Genomic DNA, 6498 nt, shown 5'->3' with positions numbered 1-6498 from the left:
TCACTTTGTATACTGCCCCTGCACTACTACATCACAGATGTTGCCACTTAGGCCCTAGAGGGAAACAGAGGCACTCCACAGGTTGGACAGGACCGCAAAAAATTAATTGTAGGATCAATCCCTCAGGTCCTGCTTAGAAAGACACAAAATAGATTACATTTTTGTGAGGTCATAGGGTCAATAAAATCATATGCACCAGCTTCAGCCCCATGTGTACCTAAAAGTTTGTAATAAACACTAGTCACCACCCGAAATGGGTTTGAAATAAGAGAAAAAGGAAATATGTGAGACCAGGAGAAAAAAAGAGAAGTTTCTAGACCACAACACTTATTTATTACACACTTTTAGTTACACACAGTGCTGCAGTTGGTGAATATGATTTTAGGAAGAGATTTTGAGCTTCCTTCTTCTCCCTTGTTACTGTATTTTATGTGCTGACATAATAAAAATGTGTTTTCAATTGGATATTCATTGTATCATGATGTTGTTTTTGTTTTTCCTGTTTCTAATCTTCTTTCTTTCTTCTTTTACATATCTGTTTATAGAACATTTTCTTTTTTCTTTCACTTCATTATGACATCTGAATTTTCCATGAATTACAACCAATGTAGTATATGTAATTGAGGATTGGCCCTGATGAAGCGAGCTGTGTGTCGTGAAACATGTGTTGGCCCTTTTGCATGGATGTCACTTTTGAAGGTAAATTAAAAAATACTTGAGTCTTCTTTATGACTCAGTAACTGAATTTCATTGACCCTGCGACCTCAAAAAAAGTTAGACTCGTTCGACCCTTACATCATGACCGCAGAATCCTGACTGTCTGCCCTTGACATTAGTCAGGTGCTAAGTGAAGGCATGGATCAGTACTCACTTGCTTCCAGGACTCCTGCAAACCAAGTAGTAGCCTACACCACCACCACTGAGAGGGAGGGACCTATTTAGGTCCAGTGCAACTGTTAACTTGGCACCGAACTGTGACATGGTGGTTGCTACGTGTGATACCTTCCTTGTTACTGTTGTTAATAATGGCATGGGACAACCTCTTCAAGTGTCTTATAATCATCCAAGATACATCTCAAGCATAAAACACCCACAGGAAGGAGGCTGTAGAGCAATGATTCAGCATGATTTGAGGCTTGATATGGAGCGTTGACGATACAGGCGTAGTGAGACAAAATGTCAGCATACTACACGCATCACAAAGAAGTAACTAGCCTGTGTACCAGCTTCCCAATGCGTGATGCAGGCAGCTACACTGTGAAATAATCAAAGACTCATTTCATTTCAATTTTATATTTTTTTTTATTTGTGAGGTCCAACTTAGCTGCATTTTCCCATCCTCCCTCTCCACCCCCCCAAAACACCAGATCCAGTCTATCCTCCACCCCAGCACTTTCCATTCAATTGTCACCTTAGAAAATGGAACATTCCAATAAGTGAGTTTTCATCTGCCCCTCAACATTCGCACATGGGGTGGAGCAAACAAGAGGTGAAGGAGGAGTCATATTAAGTCACAGAAACAAACTTGTCGCCGCTCAGAATAAAGCAATGTGTATTAGTGCACGTGTATAAAATTACTCTGTAGCTGTTTTTAAGCCCTCAAATCCTCTGGATCCTGTTTTTGTAATTCATCATGTCCTTTGGGCTGATGTACTTTTCTATCCATTGTTTTCCCTTTTGTTTAGCTAAAATAAAACGGCTCCAATGAAACCTGCCCCTGCTGAAGTTTAGAACCCCCATTACCATCATTCCCGTGTCTCGTCTCTGTAATGATGACATTATCAAAATGACACTGTGATCCTTGTCTTTGGTCTCTTGAGGATGTCATATCAAGAAGTGCCTTATATGACTCAGTCTCAGCCCTTTCAGAGCCCGCAGCCTGCTGGGAATCCTCACGGCGTCCCCACAAATGTTTCCAGTTCTGGTTATGCACAATGGGACATTGAGAGTTCTGGGAGAACTTGAGTTTTGCTGGGTCATATCTAAAAATATTTCTGTGAAACAAGAGCCCATTCGTCCACCCTAGACAAAGTGCCTGTCAACACAGGAGATGACAGAAAGCACGCTCTTTAATTAGAAACTAAAACTAGGGTAGCAATCTTCCAACATTGGCTTTGGAAGCCACAGATATATAAGACTTGCCTGTTGTTGTTGTCCCTGCCATTTCTCGCTCAAAGAATCACGGAACTTGAGGTGTATTGCAAAATACTTCCCTTGTGGGGATCCAGATCTTCTGAGGAGGCATTTGGACGGGTAGTGAAAACCTGAACACGCACAGGGGTGCCTGTAGCATCATTGGCTTGCCACAAAGCGTCTATCAAAGCCCAGCAGCAATGGACTGATTTTTAGACCTAGTTCCTGTTTTCCCTCCACCTGGCACCCTCTTTCTTTGGAGAATTAGTAGTCTAGGCCTTTTAAAAATGTAGCTACCAGCTCTTGAAATGATCCAGGGGACAAGATAAGGAAACAGAAGTTCCATCTGTATTTTAAGCAGGGGGACAGTTTCTCACAACCTTCTAAGGCTTAAGCAGCAAGACATTGCCATGTCAGCCCCATCAATTCATGTCCCTTGTATCTCACTATTTCCATAGAAGACATACAAAACATCCACAATTGGAGTCCCTGTGTTCTGACAACTCTACATAAGCACTGGAACTTCTAGTCGGCACTCAGTGCCTTAACGCTGTGAAAGCCTTTAACTTATTTTTTATTACCCTTATTCTGGCTCCTCCCCATCATCAAATGCTATAGGCATTTACACCTTTCACCTGTTGACCGGCCTCCTCTCCTCGGCTAGTATTCCTCAGGAATCCAAAAAGGTGGAGAATTTACGCCTTACCACCACTCTCCAAATGGCACAGCAACTTTCTGGCGCTAGGTGGTACATTTTGGCACTGTGTTTGGCAAAAAAGGCAGAATCTTAAGATGAAGGGAGAGCAGTGAGGAAGAGGAGTCAGGAATGCTTGTGGCGGATAGATGGAGTAATGTATATTACCACCGCGTTCCTCTTCTTCGTCCAAGTCATTACTTTTGAGCTTGCCCCACCTCCGAGACAGAAGAGATCCAAAGAAAAAGGCATTAATACATGTCCCACCTATTCAGACCACGTGCCATGAAGAGGACTGGCTCTCCTGGCATTCACATCAATTATCCAAGCCAGCACAGAAGGCCAAAAAGCCAGTGGTGGGTGGGAAAGCTGTAATGTCTGGGACGAGGAAGAGTAGGATAAGTATTAATGAAGATTATGGTAAGCAATCAGGATATTCTGCTATCTGGAGGTCCGCTCAGCACATGGAGTACAGCTGCCTTCATGTGTTTGGTTGGTCCAGGTGAGATGGTACAGTAACAGACACCTAGGTAAACATCTAGGGTGGGAGCAAGCAACTGAACCATTTCTTTTTGCTAAACTAGCCTGACTTGGCAAAGACACATATTAAGACAAGACATGTATTAAATGGTAATAGGCAACTCTCTTAAATCACAACATTATTTCCTCATAATTTCAATTGTGCATCTTCTTTTTGCCTTTGAATTTGATATTTTGCCCTTAATGTTATAAATGAGGACTCATTGGGTATGAATTCATTATGGGGTCACCACCAGAGGTGCTTACCACCTAGCAGTAAAAACAAAGCCAGTCGAATGCATCTGGTCACGTATTCAGCATCTAAATAAATGTTACAGAGGGCAAAATTGTACTGCTGGGTGATAAAAAATAACTAAAATGCTATCAATTTTTATTTACCTGTTAAGGTCCGTTTTGAACCCATTTTTTTCCGTCCTAATTTTGCCTCAGAACTATCTGTGGCAGATCCTCTCAGGCCTAGAGAGTTTCCTGGCTTCCAGCAGTCCATCAAGAACTGTCAACTGATCAAAGAACCTCTGCGATGAATTTGCTAACATTTTGTTTTACAAATGAAGTTTATGCTTTTATGCAGACATGATATTCCTTCAAAAACTTTTCAAAGCTCCTCTGTAACCATCTCACAATACAAGTCCTTTTTTTTAAATTCGCTTTTATACCTTCCTTCTAGGAGGAACTCGAGTCCTTTTGTGCAGGCATTAAATCAGGATCTCCTGTCCAATGGTGATTTTTAAATGTCACATTTCAGCCATCATAGATAGGGTCACGGAGCTACGAATCCACCCGACCACATTTATGGGATACTCCATAATGAAATATGAGTAAATGAGGTGTTTTCTCCACTGAAGAAAGCAAATATTGACTCTGGTGATGTCTACATATTCCATCTAATTTCAATGTACCCTGTTCTAGATACAATTCTGAGAAAACTATTAGCCAATCGGCTTTTCAACTGTCCTTGAGGACACCACAACTTGGGAACTTCAACAGTTGGGATCTTTCCTTGATGGAGCCACTGAAACTGCTCTGACAATATCAGTAGACAATGTAAGAACTATGCTGGATAAAGTACAACATAACTGTAGAGATCCTGTTACATCTCCCTGCTGCACTTAACAGTGTGGACCATTCGGTTCTGATCCAGAGAGTGGCACCGATGGGCCAATGGGCTCTTCTGCGAAGTGGCTTCGATCCTTCCTGTAAGGATGCTCTCAAACGGTTTTGTTTCCTCTTTCAGGTCTAAGAGTGTTCCGGCGTAAAAGGGGTTCCACAGATCTCCTTCCAGCGTGCTGTTATTCATTATTTACATGGAACCTCTCATCTAATACGGTGTTTTGGTTGAAAGGTCCTGGCAATGATGATCACAAGCATCTGATCATTCCGTTGGATCAACAGGCCCTGAAATCTCTCATGACTTTCAACAGTGAGTGGAAAGTACATTTCTGAGACTCTTTGCTAGCAAGGACGAGTCTGATAATCGGCAATAACCAATCCCATTGGATAAGGCACTCTGGCCAGTGAGCCTGAGTGATTTTCCAATAACTCTACCAAAAGTTGTCTTTGGGATCCTCTTGGTTAGATGTCTTGGGAGTCACTCTGACCTCTCTCTCAATGCACAAATTAATACTGTAGCAAGTTCCTGCTTGCATTTACTGCACCTTTTAAGAAACATCATAACAAATCTCTGAAGAAATCCCATGCTACCATGGAGGTCTCCTCTTTGGACTATGGCTACACTGTTTTCACGGGACCACCAGCCTGTGTAGCGGCGAAATGGGAACAAGGCCAAAACTTTGGGGTATAGACGATCCAGTGATTATGAAAGGATCACAATGAACCGGGCGCCCGCAGAGACTTGCTATTCAACAAAGATTTCAGTCCACGTCTTTGTGCTTTGCACACAATTATTTTAATGGATATGAGTCTGCTAGTATTAACATACCTGAACCCTTACTTCCACCTGGGGCCTGATTCTGGTTACTTCCCTGAGTGTGAAAAGCAGCACAACCGTTGCAAGGATTGTTTAAAGGTACAACAGTATTTTTGATGCCTACTGTACATTACATATGCTGAGGACCCACACATGTAGCACTGCGTTGTTCTTTACATCAGCCATGGGGCCGGGCAGAGTGCTTAATTTGAGCAGGTTTTTTCCATTGCTCAGCATTGGCACTTAATTCTTAGCAACGGCGCTTGTGACAGTCTGCCACATGGGGGCTGTCTGTCAAATTTGGATGTGAACACATCAATAGTTGTTTATTTAATATACATTAACAATCACTAATACATGCCACCTAAGCCATTATTATAGCGTTGGGGACCTTGAATAGTATGAATTGTCACACTTGTAGGAATGTGATGGTCTTGGGGTTCATCAGGCAAACACTGATACAGGCAAGAGTGGAAGGTTATTATGAAAAAGATGGTGTGCACTTGTCCAATGTCGGAATGGATGTTTCTCCTTGATGTGCAGGAGGCACTGGTAGCTGCAGGATGTAAGTAGGGAACTCGGAGGTGGGGGGCTCTGTCATCGACGGCAGCCTCCTCCAGAGCTGTGGCGGAGTTACAGGGCGATCTGGAGGCAGACGGGTACAGTAAGGGTACCTCTGCGGCAGACTAGTACAGTAAGGGTACCTCTGCCTGGCACAGTAGGGGTGCCAGAGCCAAAGACCTGGAGCCGCAGGGAGGTTCCGGGAAAACCGCGACGGCGCCCCATTAGTCCTTCAGGTGGTTGGGGGCCTGACCAACCGGGGGTGTACCATACTACACTCCGCCCTGAAAGGGGCGGGAGTATAAGACATGATCACATGATCCGGAAGGGGATCTACAAAGGTGCTGCACTGTCCGGGCGTCGACCCACCGTGTCGGCTGGCTCATTAGGCAGGCGGGGCAACGAGGGGCTGCCTGCCCTGGATCGCCCGTAAGATAACCCACAAAACTGCATACTTTTGTTGTATGTAAATAAACCTGCAGCAGTTATTTTCCCATAAGCAATGTGTCCGGTGTAATGATTATATGGGCAAATGCAAAATGTTGGGGGGGAGCGGATGACGGTGTTGGCACTATGACACAGTGGAAACTACCAAAGGCAACATGGCACTTGGAGCCCTGGTACTTTCCCTTCCTGTCACGGT

The sequence above is a fragment of the Lissotriton helveticus genome, chromosome 7 (genome assembly GCF_964261635.1).
Source record: "Lissotriton helveticus chromosome 7, aLisHel1.1, whole genome shotgun sequence".
NCBI lineage: Eukaryota > Metazoa > Chordata > Amphibia > Caudata > Salamandridae > Lissotriton > Lissotriton helveticus.
The sequence above is the reverse complement of the archived record's forward strand: the minus strand, read 5'-3'. Positions refer to the sequence as shown.